The 24,847-nt window shown below is 44.7% G+C and overlaps 13 non-coding genes and 2 pseudogenes across 13 annotated transcripts; all 15 read right to left on the reverse strand.

The window, feature by feature from the left end:
* Positions 1 to 967: 967 nt before the first annotated feature.
* On the reverse strand, positions 968 to 1,158 carry LOC141149841 (U2 spliceosomal RNA). The gene has a single exon (XR_012246124.1). It is a non-coding gene; the product is annotated as a U2 spliceosomal RNA (small nuclear RNA).
* A 1,119-nt stretch (positions 1,159 to 2,277) lies between these two features.
* Positions 2,278 to 2,468, reverse strand: LOC141149682 (U2 spliceosomal RNA). The gene has a single exon (XR_012245972.1). It is a non-coding gene; the product is annotated as a U2 spliceosomal RNA (small nuclear RNA).
* A 1,118-nt stretch (positions 2,469 to 3,586) lies between these two features.
* On the reverse strand, positions 3,587 to 3,776 carry LOC141150132 (U2 spliceosomal RNA). The gene has a single exon (XR_012246401.1). It is a non-coding gene; the product is annotated as a U2 spliceosomal RNA (small nuclear RNA).
* A 1,116-nt stretch (positions 3,777 to 4,892) lies between these two features.
* On the reverse strand, positions 4,893 to 5,074 carry LOC141150331 (U2 spliceosomal RNA). Its single transcript, XR_012246572.1, has one exon. It is a non-coding gene; the product is annotated as a U2 spliceosomal RNA (small nuclear RNA).
* Positions 5,075 to 5,598: 524 nt separating this feature from the next.
* On the reverse strand, positions 5,599 to 5,714 carry LOC141151102 (U2 spliceosomal RNA; annotated as a pseudogene).
* Positions 5,715 to 6,828: 1,114 nt separating this feature from the next.
* On the reverse strand, positions 6,829 to 7,020 carry LOC141150021 (U2 spliceosomal RNA). Its single transcript, XR_012246294.1, has one exon. It is a non-coding gene; the product is annotated as a U2 spliceosomal RNA (small nuclear RNA).
* Positions 7,021 to 8,136: 1,116 nt separating this feature from the next.
* On the reverse strand, positions 8,137 to 8,327 carry LOC141149853 (U2 spliceosomal RNA). Its single transcript, XR_012246135.1, has one exon. It is a non-coding gene; the product is annotated as a U2 spliceosomal RNA (small nuclear RNA).
* Positions 8,328 to 9,442: 1,115 nt separating this feature from the next.
* Positions 9,443 to 9,633, reverse strand: LOC141149864 (U2 spliceosomal RNA). Its single transcript, XR_012246146.1, has one exon. It is a non-coding gene; the product is annotated as a U2 spliceosomal RNA (small nuclear RNA).
* Positions 9,634 to 10,748: 1,115 nt separating this feature from the next.
* LOC141149876 (U2 spliceosomal RNA) lies at positions 10,749 to 10,939 on the reverse strand. The gene has a single exon (XR_012246157.1). It is a non-coding gene; the product is annotated as a U2 spliceosomal RNA (small nuclear RNA).
* Positions 10,940 to 12,054: 1,115 nt separating this feature from the next.
* On the reverse strand, positions 12,055 to 12,267 carry LOC141150619 (U2 spliceosomal RNA; annotated as a pseudogene).
* Positions 12,268 to 18,373: 6,106 nt separating this feature from the next.
* On the reverse strand, positions 18,374 to 18,564 carry LOC141149918 (U2 spliceosomal RNA). The gene has a single exon (XR_012246196.1). It is a non-coding gene; the product is annotated as a U2 spliceosomal RNA (small nuclear RNA).
* A 1,115-nt stretch (positions 18,565 to 19,679) lies between these two features.
* Positions 19,680 to 19,870, reverse strand: LOC141149888 (U2 spliceosomal RNA). Its single transcript, XR_012246169.1, has one exon. It is a non-coding gene; the product is annotated as a U2 spliceosomal RNA (small nuclear RNA).
* Positions 19,871 to 20,979: 1,109 nt separating this feature from the next.
* Positions 20,980 to 21,170, reverse strand: LOC141149901 (U2 spliceosomal RNA). Its single transcript, XR_012246180.1, has one exon. It is a non-coding gene; the product is annotated as a U2 spliceosomal RNA (small nuclear RNA).
* A 1,115-nt stretch (positions 21,171 to 22,285) lies between these two features.
* On the reverse strand, positions 22,286 to 22,476 carry LOC141149913 (U2 spliceosomal RNA). The gene has a single exon (XR_012246191.1). It is a non-coding gene; the product is annotated as a U2 spliceosomal RNA (small nuclear RNA).
* Positions 22,477 to 23,591: 1,115 nt separating this feature from the next.
* LOC141149924 (U2 spliceosomal RNA) lies at positions 23,592 to 23,782 on the reverse strand. The gene has a single exon (XR_012246202.1). It is a non-coding gene; the product is annotated as a U2 spliceosomal RNA (small nuclear RNA).
* Between the last annotated feature and the right edge of the window lie 1,065 nt (positions 23,783 to 24,847).

Here is a 24,847-nt window from a genome sequence, read left to right on the forward strand (position 1 = left end):
CACGCGTTTTAGGATCTGCATAACTCCACCTCTTTAAACACAGCACCTTCACCCCCTGCTGTTCCCACCCGCCTCAACACCGTTGGAAGGGAGGAGAACCAATTAAGGCGGGGGGTGGGGTGGAACGAGCAGCTGTCTACCCTTAGCAGGAGGGCTCCTGATTACATACCTCTCCTGCTGCTGCTGCTGCTGCTGGCTGTCCAGCAGCAGACTGAAGGTGGCTGCTGCTGTGCACAGGTATATAAAGGCTCAGAGCCTATTATGACACGCGCAGCCAGCGTTCCATTGCCACATTCCATCTACTGCAGGCAGGATACCTGGCTGGCTGAATGTCGCTGAGAAGCTCACAGAGACCGCCATAAGCAACAGTTTAACAGAATGCCACAGACTAATCAACCAAACTTTTTGGGTTGGGTTCTCTTTTATAGTCTGCAGGCATTAAATGAAAGAAGTCAGTGTTCCAGCAGAAGGAGACAACGTTTCAGAAAAGGCATTGTAGCAAACCAAAAAAGAAATTTTAAGCGCAGCAGAGTAACCAGCGCACATACCTGTTAGCTCAGGTGAGTTTAAAAGGCTGCTGTTGATAACAAGGGCATTTGCTAAATAGATGGTGTGTGTGCAACAATATACTGAAAGGTCAATTATATTGTGCAGCTTATCTCACCACCTGTAGTTATTTAGGTGAAAGCTCCAAAATGCTTGCCTAATATGTCTGTTTATCCAAAAGGAAGTAAAAAGGGAGAGCTAGAAAGATAGCATTGCATCACATTACATGGCAATGCAATGCACAGTTGCTGAAGTTGAACCAAAATGAGCTTGTAATCTGGCTTCTGCAACTTTGAACATGAAAAATCAATGAGGAGAAGAAAAGCAGAGCCAAAGAGTCCATCCCAAAATCCGACAAACAAGCAAAATGAACAAAAAACATTGAATTCAATTCTTTCTGATTTTAGAAACTGCATTAAAGAAGGGGTGCACCGGTCCTGGAGATACTGCAATACCAGGTCAATGCGTGGAGTGGACAGAGCAAGCTCTTTTTCCATCTCCCTGTTCTAAAAATCCATTTAATATATGGTCCCCAGATAGGGGACGTATCAGATATTAAACTGATAAGAACAGATACTACACTTGATCTTAGCCAAAAGGCCGAGAAGCGATAACCAGAATTGGTTTCAAAACTACGGAGCCACCCAAGGATCCTAAAAAGTCCATTTGTGGAGATGAGCTCCTGGACTCCCGTTAAGAAGACATGTTGTCAACCTCTAGATCCCTTACATGCCTGCACTTTTCGGCTTGCTGCTGCTGCAATCCACGCGTTTTAGATCTGCATAACTCCACCTCTTTAAACACAGCACCTTCACCCCCTGCTGTTCCCACCCGCCTCAACACCGTTGGAAGGGAGGAGAACCAATTAAGGCGGGGGGTGGGGTGGAACGAGCAGCTGTCTACCCTTAGCAGGAGGGCTCCTGATTACATACCTCTCCTGCTGCTGCTGCTGCTGCTGGCTGTCCAGCAGCAGACTGAAGGTGGCTGCTGCTGTGCACAGGTATATAAAGGCTCAGAGCCTATTATGACACGCGCAGCCAGCGTTCCATTGCCACATTCCATCTACTGCAGGCAGGATACCTGGCTGGCTGAATGTCGCTGAGAAGCTCACAGAGACCGCCATAAGCAACAGTTTAACAGAATGCCACAGACTAATCAACCAAACTTTTTGGGTTGGGTTCTCTTTTATAGTCTGCAGGCATTAAATGAAAGAAGTCAGTGTTCCAGCAGAAGGAGACAACGTTTCAGAAAAGGCATTGTAGCAAACCAAAAAAGAAATTTTAAGCGCAGCAGAGTAACCAGCGCACATACCTGTTAGCTCAGGTGAGTTTAAAAGGCTGCTGTTGATAACAAGGGCATTTGCTAAATAGATGGTGTGTGTGCAACAATATACTGAAAGGTCAATTATATTGTGCAGCTTATCTCACCACCTGTAGTTATTTAGGTGAAAGCTCCAAAATGCTTGCCTAATATGTCTGTTTATCCAAAAGGAAGTAAAAAGGGAGAGCTAGAAAGATAGCATTGCATCACATTACATGGCAATGCAATGCACAGTTGCTGAAGTTGAACCAAAATGAGCTTGTAATCTGGCTTCTGCAACTTTGAACATGAAAAATCCAATGAGGAGAAGAAAAGCAGAGCCAAAGAGTCCATCCCAAAATCCGACAAACAAGCAAAATGAACAAAAAACATTGAATTCAATTCTTTCTGATTTTAGAAACTGCATTAAAGAAGGGGTGCACCGGTCCTGGAGATACTGCAATACCAGGTCAATGCGTGGAGTGGACAGAGCAAGCTCTTTTTCCATCTCCCTGTTCTAAAAATCCATTTAATATATGGTCCCCAGATAGGGGATGTATCAGATATTAAACTGATAAGAACAGATACTACACTTGATCTTAGCCAAAAGGCCGAGAAGCGATAACCAGAATTGGTTTCAAACTACGGAGCCACCCAAGGATCCTAAAAAGGTCCATTTGTGGAGATGAGCTCCTGGACTCCCGTTAAGAAGACATGTTGTCAACCTCTAGATCCCTTACATGCCTGCACTTTTCGGCTTGCTGCTGCTGCAATCCACGCGTTTTAGATCTGCATAACTCCACCTCTTTAAACACAGCACCTTCACCCCCTGCTGTTCCCACCCGCCTCAACACCGTTGGAAGGGAGGAGAACCAATTAAGGCGGGGGGTGGGGTGGAACGAGCAGCTGTCTACCCTTAGCAGGAGGGCTCCTGATTACATACCTCTCCTGCTGCTGCTGCTGCTGCTGGCTGTCCAGCAGCAGACTGAAGGTGGCTGCTGCTGTGCACAGGTATATAAAGGCTCAGAGCCTATTATGACACGCGCAGCCAGCGTTCCATTGCCACATTCCATCTACTGCAGGCAGGGATACCTGGCTGGCTGAATGTCGCTGAGAAGCTCACAGAGACCGCCATAAGCAACAGTTTAACAGAATGCCACAGACTAATCAACCAAACTTTTGGGTTGGGTTCTCTTTTATAGTCTGCAGGCATTAAATGAAAGAAGTCAGTGTTCCAGCAGAAGGAGACAACGTTTCAGAAAAGGCATTGTAGCAAACCAAAAAAGAAATTTTAAGCGCAGCAGAGTAACCAGCGCACATACCTGTTAGCTCAGGTGAGTTTAAAAGGCTGCTGTTGATAACAAGGGCATTTGCTAAATAGATGGTGTGTGTGCAACAATATACTGAAAGGTCAATTATATTGTGCAGCTTATCTCACCACCTGTAGTTATTTAGGTGAAAGCTCCAAAATGCTTGCCTAATATGTCTGTTTATCCAAAAGGAAGTAAAAAGGGAGAGCTAGAAAGATAGCATTGCATCACATTACATGGCAATGCAATGCACAGTTGCTGAAGTTGAACCAAAATGAGCTTGTAATCTGGCTTCTGCAACTTTGAACATGAAAAATCCAATGAGGAGAAGAAAAGCAGAGCCAAAGAGTCCATCCCAAAATCCGACAAACAAGCAAAATGAACAAAAACATTGAATTCAATTCTTTCTGATTTTAGAAACTGCATTAAAGAAGGGGTGCACCGGTCCTGGAGATACTGCAATACCAGGTCAATGCGTGGAGTGGACAGAGCAAGCTCTTTTTCCATCTCCCTGTTCTAAAAATCCATTTAATATATGGTCCCCAGATAGGGACGAATCAGATATTAAACTGATAAGAACAGATACTACACTTGATCTTAGCCAAAAGGCCGAGAAGCGATAACCAGAATTGGTTTCAAACTACGGAGCCACCCAAGGATCCTAAAAAGTCCATTTGTGGAGATGAGCTCCTGGACTCCCGTTAAGAAGACATGTTGTCAACCTCTAGATCCCTTACATGCCTGCACTTTTCGGCTTGCTGCTGCTGCAATCCACGCGTTTTAGATCTGCATAACTCCACCTCTTTAAAACACAGCACCTTCACCCCCTGCTGTTCCCACCCGCCTCAACACCGTTGGAAGGGAGGAGAACCAATTAAGGCGGGGGGTGGGGTGGAACGAGCAGCTGTCTACCCTTAGCAGGAGGGCTCCTGATTACATACCTCTCCTGCTGCTGCTGCTGCTGGCTGTCCAGCAGCAGACTGAAGGTGGCTGCTGCTGTGCACAGGTATATAAAGGCTCAGAGCCTATTATGACACGCGCAGCCAGCGTTCCATTGCCACATTCCATCTACTGCAGGCAGGATACCTGGCTGGCTGAATGTCGCTGAGAAGCTCACAGAGACCGCCATAAGCAACAGTTTAACAGAATGCCACAGACTAATCAACCAAACTTTTTGGGTTGGGTTCTCTTTTATAGTCTGCAGGCATTAAATGAAAGAAGTCAGTGTTCCAGCAGAAGGAGACAACGTTTCAGAAAAGGCATTGTAGCAAACCAAAAAAGAAATTTTAAGCGCAGCAGAGTAACCAGCGCACATACCTGTTAGCTCAGGTGAGTTTAAAAGGCTGCTGTTGATAACAAGGGCATTTGCTAAATAGATGGTGTGTGTGCAACAATATACTGAAAGGTCAATTATATTGTGCAGCTTATCTCACCACCTGTAGTTATTTAGGTGAAAGCTCCAAAATGCTTGCCTAATATGTCTGTTTATCCAAAAGGAAGTAAAAAGGGAGAGCTAGAAAGATAGCATTGCATCACATTACATGGCAATGCAATGCACAGTTGCTGAAGTTGAACCAAAATGAGCTTGTAATCTGGCTTCTGCAACTTTGAACATGAAAAATCCAATGAGGAGAAGAAAAGCAGAGCCAAAGAGTCCATCCCAAAATCCGACAAACAAGCAAAATGAACAAAAAACATTGAATTCAATTCTTTCTGATTTTAGAAACTGCATTAAAGAAGGGGTGCACCGGTCCTGGAGATACTGCAATACCAGGTCAATGCGTGGAGTGGACAGAGCAAGCTCTTTTTCCATCTCCCTGTTCTAAAAATCCATTTAATATATGGTCCCCAGATAGGGGACGTATCAGATATTAAACTGATAAGAAAAGATTTTTTGATTGAAGCTGCATCCAAGGCACTGAAAAATGTGACCGAAGTCACACCAAAACAGCGCACGAGGCGAGGATTCATGTGGACCCTTCCCGGAGGAGAGAGTCCCCAATAAACCATCCCCATCCCTCCGAGCCAGAAGGCCACAGCGAGGGTCAGGGATCTCCGATGCTCTCCCTAGCCGAAGCCGGAGAAGAGCCGTTTTCGTGCTCCCAGCTTCCATCTAGGCTGCCACCCTAGTGGAGCTGGAGCCTGTGTTGGTTTCTCAGCCCAAAGCTGACCGGACCTCCGACCGGGTTTATAAAAATTCCCCTTCCTAGCCCGGAGGCCAGGAATAGGGGGGGTTGCTCAGAAAGTATGATTGGCAAAGGTGCGGCGTGCTACGAAGCCAAGTCTTTCTGGGGTTCCCAGTCCCAGTAAGCTTGGACTCCCACCAGGGCGCCTACTCCTGGGGCACATTGCTCCAAAGCCCTCACACTTACCCAGCCTAGTGACTTCGATCCTGGAGGGCCATGTTTTCCATCAGATAACTCTATGAGCCACCTGGCGTACTAACAAGTGCACCAAACCAGTGTGTAATATGCATCAATTTACTAGGGCAGCCCAAGGACAAAACTGCCTTTTCAAAAGATACTACACTTGATCTTAGCCAAAAGGCCGAGAAGCGATAACCAGAATTGGTTTCAAACTACGGAGCCACCCAAGGATCCTAAAAAGTCCATTTGTGGAGATGAGCTCCTGGACTCCCGTTAAGAAGACATGTTGTCAACCTCTAGATCCCTTACATGCCTGCACTTTTCGGCTTGCTGCTGCTGCAATCCACGCGTTTTAGATCTGCATAACTCCACCTCTTTAAACACAGCACCTTCACCCCTGCTGTTCCCACCCGCCTCAACACCGTTGGAAGGGAGGAGAACCAATTAAGGCGGGGGGTGGGGTGGAACGAGCAGCTGTCTACCCTTAGCAGGAGGGCTCCTGATTACATACCTCTCCTGCTGCTGCTGCTGCTGGCTGTCCAGCAGCAGACTGAAGGTGGCTGCTGCTGTGCACAGGTATATAAAGGCTCAGAGCCTATTATGACACGCGCAGCCAGCGTTCCATTGCCACATTCCATCTACTGCAGCAGGATACCTGGCTGGCTGAATGTCGCTGAGAAGCTCACAGAGACCGCCATAAGCAACAGTTTAACAGAATGCCACAGACTAATCAACCAAACTTTTTGGGTTGGGTTCTCTTTTTATAGTCTGCAGGCATTAAATGAAAGAAGTCAGTGTTCCAGCAGAAGGAGACAACGTTTCAGAAAAGGCATTGTAGCAAACCAAAAAGAAATTTTAAGCGCAGCAGAGTAACCAGCGCACATACCTGTTAGCTCAGGTGAGTTTAAAAGGCTGCTGTTGATAACAAGGGCATTTGCTAAATAGATGGTGTGTGTGCAACAATATACTGAAAGGTCAATTATATTGTGCAGCTTATCTCACCACCTGTAGGTATTTAGGTGAAAGCTCCAAAATGCTTGCCTAATATGTCTGTTTATCCAAAAGGAAGTAAAAAGGGAGAGCTAGAAAGATAGCATTGCATCACATTACATGGCAATGCAATGCACAGTTGCTGAAGTTGAACCAAAATGAGCTTGTAATCTGGCTTCTGCAACTTTGAACATGAAAAATCCAATGAGGAGAAGAAAAAGCAGAGCGAAAGAGTCCATCCCAAAATCCGACAAACAAGCAAAATGAACAAAAAACATTGAATTCAATTCTTTCTGATTTTAGAAACTGCATTAAAGAAGGGGTGCACCGGTCCTGGAGATACTGCAATACCAGGTCAATGCGTGGAGTGGACAGAGCAAGCCTCTTTTTCCATCTCCCTGTTCTAAAAATCCATTTAATATATGGTCCCCAGATAGGGGACGTATCAGATATTAAACTGATAAGAACAGATACTACACTTGATCTTAGCCAAAAGGCCGAGAAGCGATAACCAGAATTGGTTTCAAACTACGGAGCCACCCAAGGATCCTAAAAAGTCCATTTGTGGAGATGAGCTCCTGGACTCCCGTTAAGAAGACATGTTGTCAACCTCTAGATCCCTTACATGCCTGCACTTTTCGGCTTGCTGCTGCTGCAATCCACGCGTTTTAGATCTGCATAACTCCACCTCTTTAAACACAGCACCTTCACCCCCTGCTGTTCCCACCCGCCTCAACACCGTTGGAAGGGAGGAGAACCAATTAAGGCGGGGGGTGGGGTGGAACGAGCAGCTGTCTACCCTTAGCAGGAGGGCTCCTGATTACATACCTCTCCTGCTGCTGCTGCTGCTGGCTGTCCAGCAGCAGACTGAAGGTGGCTGCTGCTGTGCACAGGTATATAAAGGCTCAGAGCCTATTATGACACGCGCAGCCAGCGTTCCATTGCCACATTCCATCTACTGCAGGCAGGATACCTGGCTGGCTGAATGTCGCTGAGAAGCTCACAGAGACCGCCATAAGCAACAGTTTAACAGAATGCCACAGACTAATCAACCAAACTTTTTGGGTTGGGTTCTCTTTTATAGTCTGCAGGCATTAAATGAAAGAAGTCAGTGTTCCAGCAGAAGGAGACAACGTTTCAGAAAAGGCATTGTAGCAAACCAAAAAAGAAATTTTAAGCGCAGCAGAGTAACCAGCGCACATACCTGTTAGCTCAGGTGAGTTTAAAAGGCTGCTGTTGATAACAAGGGCATTTGCTAAATAGATGGTGTGTGTGCAACAATATACTGAAAGGTCAATTATATTGTGCAGCTTATCTCACCACCTGTAGTTGTTTAGGTGAAAGCTCCAAAATGCTTGCCTAATATGTCTGTTTATCCAAAAGGAAGTAAAAAGGGAGAGCTAGAAAGATAGCATTGCATCACATTACATGGCAATGCAATGCACAGTTGCTGAAGTTGAACCAAAATGAGCTTGTAATCTGGCTTCTGCAACTTTGAACATGAAAAATCCAATGAGGAGAAGAAAAGCAGAGCCAAAGAGTCCATCCCAAAATCCGACAAACAAGCAAAATGAACAAAAAAACATTGAATTCAATTCTTTCTGATTTTAGAAACTGCATTAAAGAAGGGGTGCACCGGTCCTGGAGATACTGCAATACCAGGTCAATGCGTGGAGTGGACAGAGCAAGCTCTTTTTCCATCTCCCTGTTCTAAAAATCCATTTAATATATGGTCCCCAGATAGGGGACGTATCAGATATTAAACTGATAAGAACAGATACTACACTTGATCTTAGCCAAAAGGCCGAGAAGCGATAACCAGAATTGGTTTCAAACTACGGAGCCACCCAAGGATCCTAAAAAGTCCATTTGTGGAGATGAGCTCCTGGACTCCCGTTAAGAAGACATGTTGTCAACCTCTAGATCCCTTACATGCCTGCACTTTTCGGCTTGCTGCTGCTGCAATCCACGCGTTTTAGATCTGCATAACTCCACCTCTTTAAACACAGCACCTTCACCCCCTGCTGTTCCCACCCGCCTCAACACCGTTGGAAGGGAGGAGAACCAATTAAGGCGGGGGGTGGGGTGGAACGAGCAGCTGTCTACCCTTAGCAGGAGGGCTCCTGATTACATACCTCTCCTGCTGCTGCTGCTGCTGGCTGTCCAGCAGCAGACTGAAGGTGGCTGCTGCTGTGCACAGGTATATAAAGGCTCAGAGCCTATTATGACACGCGCAGCCAGCGTTCCATTGCCACATTCCATCTACTGCAGGCAGGATACCTGGCTGGCTGAATGTCGCTGAGAAGCTCACAGAGACCGCCATAAGCAACAGTTTAACAGAATGCCACAGACTAATCAACCAAACTTTTTGGGTTGGGTTCTCTTTTATAGTCTGCAGGCATTAAATGAAAGAAGTCAGTGTTCCAGCAGAAGGAGACAACGTTTCAGAAAAGGCATTGTAGCAAACCAAAAAAGAAATTTTAAGCGCAGCAGAGTAACCAGCGCACATACCTGTTAGCTCAGGTGAGTTTAAAAGGCTGCTGTTGATAACAAGGGCATTTGCTAAATAGATGGTGTGTGTGCAACAATATACTGAAAGGTCAATTATATTGTGCAGCTTATCTCACCACCTGTAGTTATTTAGGTGAAAGCTCCAAAATGCTTGCCTAATATGTCTGTTTATCCAAAAGGAAGTAAAAAGGGAGAGCTAGAAAGATAGCATTGCATCACATTACATGGCAATGCAATGCACAGTTGCTGAAGTTGAACCAAAATGAGCTTGTAATCTGGCTTCTGCAACTTTGAACATGAAAAATCCAATGAGGAGAAGAAAAGCAGAGCCAAAGAGTCCATCCCAAAATCCGACAAACAAGCAAAATGAACAAAAAACATTGAATTCAATTCTTTCTGATTTTAGAAACTGCATTAAAGAAGGGGTGCACCGGTCCTGGAGATACTGCAATACCAGGTCAATGCGTGGAGTGGACAGAGCAAGCTCTTTTTCCATCTCCCTGTTCTAAAAATCCATTTAATATATGGTCCCCAGATAGGGGACGTATCAGATATTAAACTGATAAGAACAGATACTACACTTGATCTTAGCCAAAAGGCCGAGAAGCGATAACCAGAATTGGTTTCAAACTACGGAGCCACCCAAGGATCCTAAAAAGTCCATTTGTGGAGATGAGCTCCTGGACTCCCGTTAAGAAGACATGTTGTCAACCTCTAGATCCCTTACATGCCTGCACTTTTCGGCTTGCTGCTGCTGCAATCCACGCGTTTTAGATCTGCATAACTCCACCTCTTTAAACACAGCACCTTCACCCCCTGCTGTTCCCACCCGCCTCAACACCGTTGGAAGGGAGGAGAACCAATTAAGGCGGGGGGTGGGGTGGAACGAGCAGCTGTCTACCCTTAGCAGGAGGGCTCCTGATTACATACCTCTCCTGCTGCTGCTGCTGCTGGCTGTCCAGCAGCAGACTGAAGGTGGCTGCTGCTGTGCACAGGTATATAAAGGCTCAGAGCCTATTATGACACGCGCAGCCAGCGTTCCATTGCCACATTCCATCTACTGCAGGCAGGATACCTGGCTGGCTGAATGTCGCTGAGAAGCTCACAGAGACCGCCATAAGCAACAGTTTAACAGAATGCCACAGACTAATCAACCAAACTTTTTGGGTTGGGTTCTCTTTTATAGTCTGCAGGCATTAAATGAAAGAAGTCAGTGTTCCAGCAGAAGGAGACAACGTTTCAGAAAAGGCATTGTAGCAAACCAAAAAAGAAATTTTAAGCGCAGCAGAGTAACCAGCGCACATACCTGTTAGCTCAGGTGAGTTTAAAAGGCTGCTGTTGATAACAAGGGCATTTGCTAAATAGATGGTGTGTGTGCAACAATATACTGAAAGGTCAATTATATTGTGCAGCTTATCTCACCACCTGTAGTTATTTAGGTGAAAGCTCCAAAATGCTTGCCTAATATGTCTGTTTATCCAAAAGGAAGTAAAAAGGGAGAGCTAGAAAGATAGCATTGCATCACATTACATGGCAATGCAATGCACAGTTGCTGAAGTTGAACCAAAATGAGCTTGTAATCTGGCTTCTGCAACTTTGAACATGAAAAATCCAATGAGGAGAAGAAAAGCAGAGCCAAAGAGTCCATCCCAAAATCCGACAAACAAGCAAAATGAACAAAAAACATTGAATTCAATTCTTTCTGATTTTAGAAACTGCATTAAAGAAGGGGTGCACCGGTCCTGGAGATACTGCAATACCAGGTCAATGCGTGGAGTGGACAGAGCAAGCTCTTTTTCCATCTCCCTGTTCTAAAAATCCATTTAATATATGGTCCCCAGATAGGGGACGTATCAGATATTAAACTGATAAGAACAGATACTACACTTGATCTTAGCCAAAAGGCCGAGAAGCGATAACCAGAATTGGTTTCAAACTACGGAGCCACCCAAGGATCCTAAAAAGTCCATTTGTGGAGATGAGCTCCTGGACTCCCGTTAAGAAGACATGTTGTCAACCTCTAGATCCCTTACATGCCTGCACTTTTCGGCTTGCTGCTGCTGCAATCCACGCGTTTTAGATCTGCATAACTCCACCTCTTTAAACACAGCACCTTCACCCCCTGCTGTTCCCACCCGCCTCAACACCGTTGGAAGGGAGGAGAACCAATTAAGGCGGGGGGTGGGGTGGAACGAGCAGCTGTCTACCCTTAGCAGGAGGGCTCCTGATTACATACCTCTCCTGCTGCTGCTGCTGCTGGCTGTCCAGCAGCAGACTGAAGGTGGCTGCTGCTGTGCACAGGTATATAAAGGCTCAGAGCCTATTATGACACGCGCAGCCAGCGTTCCATTGCCACATTCCATCTACTGCAGGCAGGATACCTGGCTGGCTGAATGTCGCTGAGAAGCTCACAGAGACCGCCATAAGCAACAGTTTAACAGAATGCCACAGACTAATCAACCAAACTTTTTGGGTTGGGTTCTCTTTTATAGTCTGCAGGCATTAAATGAAAGAAGTCAGTGTTCCAGCAGAAGGAGACAACGTTTCAGAAAAGGCATTGTAGCAAACCAAAAAAGAAATTTTAAGCGCAGCAGAGTAACCAGCGCACATACCTGTTAGCTCAGGTGAGTTTAAAAGGCTGCTGTTGATAACAAGGGCATTTGCTAAATAGATGGTGTGTGTGCAACAATATACTGAAAGGTCAATTATATTGTGCAGCTTATCTCACCACCTGTAGTTGTTTAGGTGAAAGCTCCAAAATGCTTGCCTAATATGTCTGTTTATCCAAAAGGAAGTAAAAAGGGAGAGCTAGAAAGATAGCATTGCATCACATTACATGGCAATGCAATGCACAGTTGCTGAAGTTGAACCAAAATGAGCTTGTAATCTGGCTTCTGCAACTTTGAACATGAAAAATCCAATGAGGAGAAGAAAAGCAGAGCCAAAGAGTCCATCCCAAAATCCGACAAACAAGCAAAATGAACAAAAAACATTGAATTCAATTCTTTCTGATTTTAGAAACTGCATTAAAGAAGGGGTGCACCGGTCCTGGAGATACTGCAATACCAGGTCAATGCGTGGAGTGGACAGAGCAAGCTCTTTTTCCATCTCCCTGTTCTAAAAATCCATTTAATATATGGTCCCCAGATAGGGGACGTATCAGATATTAAACTGATAAGAACAGATTTTTTTTTTTTTTTTTTTTTTTTTTAAACCATTCAGTTTAGTTTTTTAGCAAACAGTATGAATTTCTCCAAAATTTGCTACTTAAAACTTCTCATCATCATGGTTCTATTTATTTAGCAGTAGTATAAGACGAAATATAATCACAAGGGAACATCCTTTACGTAACACAAATGCAGAAACTTCAAGGAATCACAAAGAAAAAAATCACTGGTATTTGATAAGGTAATGCCACTTTTTAAATTTCCAAATCCCTTCGGCATCTGTGCCACCACCGCCTCTGCTGTCCAACTTATATATCAGGTATAGTCTTGAAAGAATAAGTCTAACACATTCATTCACTGATAAAGATTTCCTCTTGAAAAGTCCAAGGTTCCTTGCATCCCACAAACTCTCCATCACACAAGCCATTATCAACCATAAAATTCTATCTTTAGACCGACTACACGCACCAATTCCAAACATCGCCACACGCCAATCCACAAAATTCACGCCTGCTAAACCCTTACACAATCCACCTACACACTTCCACACACTGTACGCGTACTCACAATCCCACATAACATGCCTCACAGTCTCACAACCACCACATCCCACTCTCGGACACAGATCTGTTCTTATCAACTCTCTTTTCTTCTGCACTTCTCTCACAGGTAAAATATTATGTAAAGTCATCCACACCACATCCTTCTGTTTGTTTGACATCCCATACGTATCTAACTTCTTCCATGCATCTGAAACCTCATTCCCTCTCAGCCCAACAATATTACACTCTACCTCATTTGCACTCATTCTTTTCACCACATTCTTGGTCATTCTAAAATCATTCATTCCCACACTCAACAAATCATGCTTTCTCACAAATTTCTCAATCAGCTCATACCAAACAGGACACTTAAAGGCCACAGGCACACTCGCATCTCTCTTCCTCCAGCATAACCCATACAACATCCATCCAGCAGAATAATTAGCCATAAAAGCACCTTTATTGCCTTTACCCAGCAAAATAACCACAGTCTTAATATAATTAAGACCTAAAAAAACTTCAATATTGGGAAAGGCCAGCCCACCATGCTGACAAGCCTTAAAAAGGCTCTCCCGCTTCAACTTCTCCATCTTACTACACCACAGGAATGTGAATACCAACTTCTCTATTCTCTTAATTTTCCTGTAAGAAGAAGGAAAAACAGTCGCCACATAAAGCAGGATAGGGAGATTCACTGCTTTGATAATTAACACCTTACCACGCAGAGTCAATTCTCTCATTCGCCAAAAATTCAATTTACGTTCAACCCGCATACCACACTCTTCCCAACTTTCATTCCCTTTTAAGTCATCATTAAATAATACGCCCAAAATCTTGATTGCACCCACTTCACACTTTACACCATCCATACGAATACTACTATCTCCAAAACATTTAAAACTACATTTATTCCAATTTACCCTAAAACCAGACGCACCAACAAAAAAATCCAAAAGCAATTTAATTCTACTCAAAGAAGCCATACTTTCACTCACAACCACAACATCATCCATATAACCTAACACTTTCACATGCTTACCACCACTACCAGGCACCAACAAACCTCTCATCATTTTATCCCGTCTAATCAAACATAACAATGGTTCTATTACACATACAAATAAGACGGGGGACATAGGACACCCCTGCCTTACTCCTGACCTAATCTTCACTTTGTCACACAGCCACCCATTAACCAAGAACTCACTTGACACACAATCATACAATGATTTTACACAATTCACAAATTCTCTAGGAAACCCCATTCTTTCCAGTACTTTAAACAAAAACACATGCGAAACCCTGTCAAACGCCTTCTCAAAATCAATAGCTAAAGTCATACATTTCTGCTTTCTATCCTTGCAATCCCCAATCATATCTCTCAACAATAACAAGTTATCACTCATACTTCTTCCAGGCACTGCACATACTTGGTCCTCCTCCACAACACTACCAATCACTTCACGCATACGATTTGCCAGTAACTTACTGTAGACCTTATAATCCGAATTCAGCAGTGTTATTGGTCTCCAGTTTTCCAAACGTTTCCTCTCACCCTTTTTATACACAAGCACAACCACTCCTTCTTTCATTGATTCACACAACCTACCATTCACCCACATATACTTACATACCTCAGTCAAATCTGTTCCCAAAACTTCCCATGCTTTCACATACAACTCTACAGGTATACCATCTTTCCCAGGAGTCTTACTCTTTTTAGCACTCCACACCACATTCTTCACTTCATCCAGAACTACATCCTCACACAACAGATCACGCTCCTCAGAATCAAGTTTTTTCTCCACACCATTCAGAACATATGACACAAGCCCAGAGTCAATCCATTTCTCATCATACAACTTGCTATAAAACCTATTCACTTCTTTCAGCACATCCTCACCCATACAGTTGGTTCCACTTTCATTCACAACTTCATTCATATCAGTCTTCCTACCATTCATTTTTTTAAAAAAGAACCTCGTACACTTCTCATTTTTCTCCAGGTGCTCAATTTTAGTACGATATATAATTTCCTTTCCTTTCTCATCCAACACACGCTTCAATTCATTCTTAGCCTCAGTAAGCTGATCAGACATCTCCAAACCACTTGCAACACACTTTCTCAACCAGTCAATCCGTCTATTAAGGTCATTAAACCTATTCCTATATCTGGCAGCTTTTCTATAGCCCCACTTTTTGAAGAAAGTTTTAAATTGCACTTTCACCCAGTCCCACCAGTCAAGAACACACACAAAATCCTTCTTACGCATTCTCCATCTTTCATACTTTACATTAAACTCATTCATCACCTCATCATCCTCTAACAGCCTTGCATTCAACTTCCATACCCCACCGCCATACACTTGGTCACCATTCGCACAAAACACGCCTCTCAAACATTCATGGTCCGAAAAAGGTACCTTTTGTTGAGAAAAATCCAAACATACCATATTTTTAGAAAATAACATTAAATCAATTCTGGAATGAATCTCACCACGGTCAGCATGGTATGTCGGCGGTGGTGGCATGCCAAGAACAACAACTGCTGCATCTAAAAAGGAAAAATCACAAATTAAATGGGACAATTTCTTTCCTGTTATGTCACACTTTCCTTCTGTGACACAATTAACGTCCCCAACAAAAATAGTGGGAGATTTCCCTGGAAGAAAAAAACTTAATTTTTCAAGAAGAGCAAGCCGCTCTTCCTTCCCTGTAGGGCAATATAAATTAATAATTCTGACCCGCCACCCTCTATAACTCAAAAATGCAATTAAACATCGGCCCACCTCCACCACAATATAACTATCAATAGAGATTTCTTTATTCCCAACTAATATCCCCACCCCATCATTTTTATTATGATTAGACCCTGACCAGATATGCTGTCCGTAAGGCCAGTCTTTGTCACAAGGAGCATCCTGAATCCCACACTCCTGAAGGCAAAAAACATCAGCACCTAAATGTTTCAGGTAGTCCAGAACAGTTGTTCTTCTGATTTTAGATCTGATCTGCCTTACATTTAGGGACACTACATCCCAACCAGATTGGCAAGACATTAATTAAAGAAAAGAAATACATGACTCAATGTTGATCACACCATACTCATCCATTATCATCAGACTGGGAAAGCACCCCAAAGGTGTTGATGCTCTCAGGGATGCCAAGGTAAGGAGCATCAGGGGAGAAGACATCCTGCGGGTAAATGCGGTCACTTGCAGGACTGTCGCACCCTCCGCTGGCAGGTGAGTACTCTCGTCTGGGTTTTTTATTGGCCAGTTCAGGAGTATCATCATCATCAAAAGACCTCCCAGAAGTAAAGTCTCCTTGGCCACCATCCCTGGCCACCTCTTCGTCTGTAGCACCCCAGGACAATGCAGGGGTTCGAGCAAGAGACACATCCATGTCACCCTCACCACATATTTCGGACTGATGAGGGAGGTCCACATCCAACTCGGAGATCTCCATACTTGGCCCAGCAGGGGCTGGAGGGTCCAACAGGGTCTGGGCCTCACCCACCAGATCTTCAACCTCAGGGGGCTCCGTCTCCTCATTGATCTCTGCAGTAGTCACCTGTGGGGTAACAGCAGGGACAGTAGGCTTACCTTTGGTCACTTCGGAGAAGGACCTAGGCTTGACTTTAGCCTTACAATCCCGAATCACATGTCCTTCCTCCCCGCAGGCATCACATACCACCGGGTTGGAACAATCCTTCGCCAGATGACCGTACTTGTTGCACTTTCTACAGTTTGGCAATTGTTTGCAGAAATCCTGGATATGCCCGAACATGTTGCATCTCCTGCAGAACAATGGCGCCTCAGGAAAAAACAGATATCCAGAGTCTCTTCCAATTGTAAAGTTCAGGGGAGGATAGTGAATACCTCCAGGACCATGAGGGTCTATCCCAAACCTCACAAAGTATTTATACTTCCCAGTCCACAGCCCTTCTCCATTTAAGATTTTATGGGAGAATTGCACAAAAATGCAGTGTCTTCTCAGGAATGCAGTGATATCATCCCGGGAGATAAAGGGGTTGTGCATGAATACTACCACCGGGATATCCCCCTTAGAGTAGAGAACAGTGAAGATAAGTCCATCCAGCTGAGGGTGCTCTGAAAGGACTTGAAGAGTTTTGAAAAGGTTTTGGCAAGCCGCCATAGAAGAAAGCACCAAGACGTACCTATGCTCCCTTCTGAACTCCTGCAAACAGATGATCTCCGACTTCTGGATCTTCAGGATTTCATAGAAAATGGCGTTGACCAGGTATGGCAACGAGAAATGGTCCTTCTTCTCCTCAGAGACCTCGATACGGAAAGCATTCTTGACCCGGGGATCCCCGGTCCCAGCAAAGCGAAGCTTGACACCCATGGTCGCTTCAGGAATCGCCTTCTCGTTTCCTCCTCACTCTCCCCCTATAGCAGCATCCAGCTTAAGCCACCGAAGTGGCGATGCTGGAAGGCCGAGGGCTAGTACACAAGGAACCTCTTGTCCAAACACTAGGTCTGAGCCAAAAGGCCGAGAAGCGATAACCAGAATTGGTTTCAAACTACGGAGCCACCCAAGGATCCTAAAAAGTCCATTTGTGGAGATGAGCTCCTGGACTCCCGTTAAGAAGACATGTTGTCAACCTCTAGATCCCTTACATGCCTGCACTTTTCGGCTTGCTGCTGCTGCAATCCACGCGTTTTAGATCTGCATAACTCCACCTCTTTAAACACAGCACCTTCACCCCCTGCTGTTCCCACCCGCCTCAACACCGTTGGAAGGGAGGAGAACCAATTAAGGCGGGGGGTGGGGTGGAACGAGCAGCTGTCTACCCTTAGCAGGAGGGCTCCTGATTACATACCTCTCCTGCTGCTGCTGCTGCTGGCTGTCCAGCAGCAGACTGAAGGTGGCTGCTGCTGTGCACAGGTATATAAAGGCTCAGAGCCTATTATGACACGCGCAGCCAGCGTTCCATTGCCACATTCCATCTACTGCAGGCAGGATACCTGGCTGGCTGAATGTCGCTGAGAAGCTCACAGAGACCGCCATAAGCAACAGTTTAACAGAATGCCACAGACTAATCAACCAAACTTTTTGGGTTGGGTTCTCTTTTATAGTCTGCAGGCATTAAATGAAAGAAGTCAGTGTTCCAGCAGAAGGAGACAACGTTTCAGAAAAGGCATTGTAGCAAACCAAAAAAGAAATTTTAAGCGCAGCAGAGTAACCAGCGCACATACCTGTTAGCTCAGGTGAGTTTAAAAGGCTGCTGTTGATAACAAGGGCATTTGCTAAATAGATGGTGTGTGTGCAACAATATACTGAAAGGTCAATTATATTGTGCAGCTTATCTCACCACCTGTAGTTATTTAGGTGAAAGCTCCAAAATGCTTGCCTAATATGTCTGTTTATCCAAAAGGAAGTAAAAAGGGAGAGCTAGAAAGATAGCATTGCATCACATTACATGGCAATGCAATGCACAGTTGCTGAAGTTGAACCAAAATGAGCTTGTAATCTGGCTTCTGCAACTTTGAACATGAAAAATCCAATGAGGAGAAGAAAAGCAGAGCCAAAGAGTCCATCCCAAAATCCGACAAACAAGCAAAATGAACAAAAAACATTGAATTCAATTCTTTCTGATTTTAGAAACTGCATTAAAGAAGGGGTGCACCGGTCCTGGAGATACTGCAATACCAGGTCAATGCGTGGAGTGGACAGAGCAAGCTCTTTTTCCATCTCCCTGTTCTAAAAATCCATTTAATATATGGTCCCCAGATAGGGGACGTATCAGATATTAAACTGATAATAACAGATACTACACTTGATCTTAGCCAAAAGGCCGAGAAGCGATAACCAGAATTGGTTTCAAACTACGGAGCCACCCAAGGATCCTAAAAAGTCCATTTGTGGAGATGAGCTCCTGGACTCCCGTTAAGAAGACATGTTGTCAACCTCTAGATCCCTTACATGCCTGCACTTTTCGGCTTGCTGCTGCTGCAATCCACGCGTTTTAGATCTGCATAACTCCACCTCTTTAAACACAGCACCTTCACCCCCTGCTGTTCCCACCCGCCTCAACACCGTTGGAAGGGAGGAGAACCAATTAAGGCGGGGGGTGGGGTGGAACGAGCAGCTGTCTACCCTTAGCAGGAGGGCTCCTGATTACATACCTCTCCTGCTGCTGCTGCTGCTGGCTGTCCAGCAGCAGACTGAAGGTGGCTGCTGCTGTGCACAGGTATATAAAGGCTCAGAGCCTATTATGACACGCGCAGCCAGCGTTCCATTGCCACATTCCATCTACTGCAGGCAGGATACCTGGCTGGCTGAATGTCGCTGAGAAGCTCACAGAGACCGCCATAAGCAACAGTTTAACAGAATGCCACAGACTAATCAACCAAACTTTTTGGGTTGGGTTCTCTTTTATAGTCTGCAGGCATTAAATGAAAGAAGTCAGTGTTCCAGCAGAAGGAGACAACGTTTCAGAAAAGGCATTGTAGCAAACCAAAAAAGAAATTTTAAGCGCAGCAGAGTAACCAGCGCACATACCTGTTAGCTCAGGTGAGTTTAAAAGGCTGCTGTTGATAACAAGGGCATTTGCTAAATAGATGGTGTGTGTGCAACAATATACTGAAAGGTCAATTATATTGTGCAGCTTATCTCACCACCTGTAGTTATTTAGGTGAAAGCTCCAAAATGCTTGCCTAATATGTCTGTTTATCCAAAAGGAAGTAAAAAGGGAGAGCTAGAAAGATAGCATTGCATCACATTACATGGCAATGCAATGCACAGTTGCTGAAGTTGAACCAAAATGAGCTTGTAATCTGGCTTCTGCAACTTTGAACATGAAAAATCCAATGAGGAGAAGAAAAGCAGAGCCAAAGAGTCCATCCCAAAATCCGACAAACAAGCAAAATGAACAAAAAACATTGAATTCAATTCTTTCTGATTTTAGAAACTGCATTAAAGAAGGGGTGCACCGGTCCTGGAGATACTGCAATACCAGGTCAATGCGTGGAGTGGACAGAGCAAGCTCTTTTTCCATCTCCCTGTTCTAAAAATCCATTTAATATATGGTCCCCAGATAGGGGACGTATCAGATATTAAACTGATAAGAACAGATACTACACTTGATCTTAGCCAAAAGGCCGAGAAGCGATAACCAGAATTGGTTTCAAACTACGGAGCCACCCAAGGATCCTAAAAAGTCCATTTGTGGAGATGAGCTCCTGGACTCCCGTTAAGAAGACATGTTGTCAACCTCTAGATCCCTTACATGCCTGCACTTTTCGGCTTGCTGCTGCTGCAATCCACGCGTTTTAGATCTGCATAACTCCACCTCTTTAAACACAGCACCTTCACCCCCTGCTGTTCCCACCCGCCTCAACACCGTTGGAAGGGAGGAGAACCAATTAAGGCGGGGGGTGGGGTGGAACGAGCAGCTGTCTACCCTTAGCAGGAGGGCTCCTGATTACATACCTCTCCTGCTGCTGCTGGCTGTCCAGCAGCAGACTGAAGGTGGCTGCTGCTGTGCACAGGTATATAAAGGCTCAGAGCCTATTATGACACGCGCAGCCAGCGTTCCATTGCCACATTCCATCTACTGCAGGCAGGATACCTGGCTGGCTGAATGTCGCTGAGAAGCTCACAGAGACCGCCATAAGCAACAGTTTAACAGAATGCCACAGACTAATCAACCAAACTTTTTGGGTTGGGTTCTCTTTTATAGTCTGCAGGCATTAAATGAAAGAAGTCAGTGTTCCAGCAGAAGGAGACAACGTTTCAGAAAAGGCATTGTAGCAAACCAAAAAAGAAATTTTAAGCGCAGCAGAGTAACCAGCGCACATACCTGTTAGCTCAGGTGAGTTTAAAAGGCTGCTGTTGATAACAAGGGCATTTGCTAAATAGATGGTGTGTGTGCAACAATATACTGAAAGGTCAATTATATTGTGCAGCTTATCTCACCACCTGTAGTTATTTAGGTGAAAGCTCCAAAATGCTTGCCTAATATGTCTGTTTATCCAAAAGGAAGTAAAAAGGGAGAGCTAGAAAGATAGCATTGCATCACATTACATGGCAATGCAATGCACAGTTGCTGAAGTTGAACCAAAATGAGCTTGTAATCTGGCTTCTGCAACTTTGAACATGAAAAATCCAATGAGGAGAAGAAAAGCAGAGCCAAAGAGTCCATCCCAAAATCCGACAAACAAGCAAAATGAACAAAAAACATTGAATTCAATTCTTTCTGATTTTAGAAACTGCATTAAAGAAGGGGTGCACCGGTCCTGGAGATACTGCAATACCAGGTCAATGCGTGGAGTGGACAGAGCAAGCTCTTTTTCCATCTCCCTGTTCTAAAAATCCATTTAATATATGGTCCCCAGATAGGGGACGTATCAGATATTAAACTGATAAGAACAGATACTACACTTGATCTTAGCCAAAAGGCCGAGAAGCGATAACCAGAATTGGTTTCAAACTACGGAGCCACCCAAGGATCCTAAAAAGTCCATTTGTGGAGATGAGCTCCTGGACTCCCGTTAAGAAGACATGTTGTCAACCTCTAGATCCCTTACATGCCTGCACTTTTCGGCTTGCTGCTGCTGCAATCCACGCGTTTTAGATCTGCATAACTCCACCTCTTTAAACACAGCACCTTCACCCCCTGCTGTTCCCACCCGCCTCAACACCGTTGGAAGGGAGGAGAACCAATTAAGGCGGGGGGTGGGGTGGAACGAGCAGCTGTCTACCCTTAGCAGGAGGGCTCCTGATTACATACCTCTCCTGCTGCTGCTGCTGCTGGCTGTCCAGCAGCAGACTGAAGGTGGCTGCTGCTGTGCACAGGTATATAAAGGCTCAGAGCCTATTATGACACGCGCAGCCAGCGTTCCATTGCCACATTCCATCTACTGCAGGCAGGATACCTGGCTGGCTGAATGTCGCTGAGAAGCTCACAGAGACCGCCATAAGCAACAGTTTAACAGAATGCCACAGACTAATCAACCAAACTTTTTGGGTTGGGTTCTCTTTTATAGTCTGCAGGCATTAAATGAAAGAAGTCAGTGTTCCAGCAGAAGGAGACAACGTTTCAGAAAAGGCATTGTAGCAAACCAAAAAAGAAATTTTAAGCGCAGCAGAGTAACCAGCGCACATACCTGTTAGCTCAGGTGAGTTTAAAAGGCTGCTGTTGATAACAAGGGCATTTGCTAAATAGATGGTGTGTGTGCAACAATATACTGAAAGGTCAATTATATTGTGCAGCTTATCTCACCACCTGTAGTTATTTAGGTGAAAGCTCCAAAATGCTTGCCTAATATGTCTGTTTATCCAAAAGGAAGTAAAAAGGGAGAGCTAGAAAGATAGCATTGCATCACATTACATGGCAATGCAATGCACAGTTGCTGAAGTTGAACCAAAATGAGCTTGTAATCTGGCATCTGCAACTTTGAACATGAAAAATCCAATGAGGAGAAGAAAAGCAGAGCCAAAGAGTCCATCCCAAAATCCGACAAACAAGCAAAATGAACAAAAAACATTGAATTCAATTCTTTCTGATTTTAGAAAATGCATTAAAGAAGGGGTGCACCGGTCCTGGAGATACTGCAATACCAGGTCAATGCGTGGAGTGGACAGAGCAAGCTCTTTTTCCATCTCCCTGTTCTAAAAATCCATTTAATATATGGTCCCCAGATAGGGGACGTATCAGATATTAAACTGATAAGAACAGATACTACACTTGATCTTAGCCAAAAGGCCGAGAAGCGATAACCAGAATTGGTTTCAAACTACGGAGCCACCCAAGGATCCTAAAAAGTCCATTTGTGGAGATGAGCTCCTGGACTCCCGTTAAGAAGACATGTTGTCAACCTCTAGATCCCTTACATGCCTGCACTTTTCGGCTTGCTGCTGCTGCAATCCACGCGTTTTAGATCTGCATAACTCCACCTCTTTAAACACAGCACCTTCACCCCCTGCTGTTCCCACCCGCCTCAACACCGTTGGAAGGGAGGAGAACCAATTAAGGCGGGGGGTGGGGTGGAACGAGCAGCTGTCTACCCTTAGCAGGAGGGCTCCTGATTACATACCTCTCCTGCTGCTGCTGCTGCTGGCTGTCCAGCAGCAGACTGAAGGTGGCTGCTGCTGTGCACAGGTATATAAAGGCTCAGAGCCTATTATGACACGCGCAGCCAGCGTTCCATTGCCACATTCCATCTACTGCAGGCAGGATACCTGGCTGGCTGAATGTCGCTGAGAAGCTCACAGAGACCGCCATAAGCAACAGTTTAACAGAATGCCACAGACTAATCAATCAAACTTTTTGGGTTGGGTTCTCTTTTATAGTCTGCAGGCATTAAATGAAAGAAGTCAGTGTTCCAGCAGAAGGAGACAACGTTTCAGAAAAGGCATTGTAGCAAACCAAAAAAGAAATTTTAAGCGCAGCAGAGTAACCAGCGCACATACCTGTTAGCTCAGGTGAGTTTAAAAGGCTGCTGTTGATAACAAGGGCATTTGCTAAATAGATGGTGTGTGTGCAACAATATACTGAAAGGTCAATTATATTGTGCAGCTTATCTCACCACCTGTAGTTATTTAGGTGAAAGCTCCAAAATGCTTGCCTAATATGTCTGTTTATCCAAAAGGAAGTAAAAAGGGAGAGCTAGAAAGATAGCATTGCATCACATTACATGGCAATGCAATGCACAGTTGCTGAAGTTGAACCAAAATGAGCTTGTAATCTGGCTTCTGCAACTTTGAACATGAAAAATCCAATGAGGAGAAGAAAAGCAGAGCCAAAGAGTCCATCCCAAAATCCGACAAACAAGCAAAATGAACAAAAAACATTGAATTCAATTCTTTCTGATTTTAGAAACTGCATTAAAGAAGGGGTGCACCGGTCCTGGAGATACTGCAATACCAGGTCAATGCGTGGAGTGGACAGAGCAAGCTCTTTTTCCATCTCCCTGTTCTAAAAATCCATTTAATATATGGTCCCCAGATAGGGGACGTATCAGATATTAAACTGATAAGAACAGATACTACACTTGATCTTAGCCAAAAGGCCGAGAAGCGATAACCAGAATTGGTTTCAAACTACGGAGCCACCCAAGGATCCTAAAAAGTCCATTTGTGGAGATGAGCTCCTGGACTCCCGTTAAGAAGACATGTTGTCAACCTCTAGATCCCTTACATGCCTGCACTTTTCGGCTTGCTGCTGCTGCAATCCACGCGTTTTAGATCTGCATAACTCCACCTCTTTAAACACAGCACCTTCACCCCCTGCTGTTCCCACCCGCCTCAACACCGTTGGAAGGGAGGAGAACCAATTAAGGCGGGGGGTGGGGTGGAACGAGCAGCTGTCTACCCTTAGCAGGAGGGCTCCTGATTACATACCTCTCCTGCTGCTGCTGCTGCTGGCTGTCCAGCAGCAGACTGAAGGTGGCTGCTGCTGTGCACAGGTATATAAAGGCTCAGAGCCTATTATGACACGCGCAGCCAGCGTTCCATTGCCACATTCCATCTACTGCAGGCAGGATACCTGGCTGGCTGAATGTCGCTGAGAAGCTCACAGAGACCGCCATAAGCAACAGTTTAACAGAATGCCACAGACTAATCAACCAAACTTTTTGGGTTGGGTTCTCTTTTATAGTCTGCAGGCATTAAATGAAAGAAGTCAGTGTTCCAGCAGAAGGAGACAACGTTTCAGAAAAGGCATTGTAGCAAACCAAAAAAGAAATTTTAAGCGCAGCAGAGTAACCAGCGCACATACCTGTTAGCTCAGGTGAGTTTAAAAGGCTGCTGTTGATAACAAGGGCATTTGCTAAATAGATGGTGTGTGTGCAACAATATACTGAAAGGTCAATTATATTGTGCAGCTTATCTCACCACCTGTAGTTATTTAGGTGAAAGCTCCAAAATGCTTGCCTAATATGTCTGTTTATCCAAAAGGAAGTAAAAAGGGAGAGCTAGAAAGTTAGCATTGCATCACATTACATGGCAATGCAATGCACAGTTGCTGAAGTTGAACCAAAATGAGCTTGTAATCTGGCTTCTGCAACTTTGAACATGAAAAATCCAATGAGGAGAAGAAAAGCAGAGCCAAAGAGTCCATCCCAAAATCCGACAAACAAGCAAAATGA

The sequence above is a fragment of the Phyllobates terribilis genome, unplaced genomic scaffold (genome assembly GCF_046119375.1).
Source record: "Phyllobates terribilis strain yellow unplaced genomic scaffold, ASM4611937v1 Scaffold_5__5_contigs__length_657084704, whole genome shotgun sequence".
In the NCBI taxonomy this organism is placed as follows: domain Eukaryota; kingdom Metazoa; phylum Chordata; class Amphibia; order Anura; family Dendrobatidae; genus Phyllobates; species Phyllobates terribilis.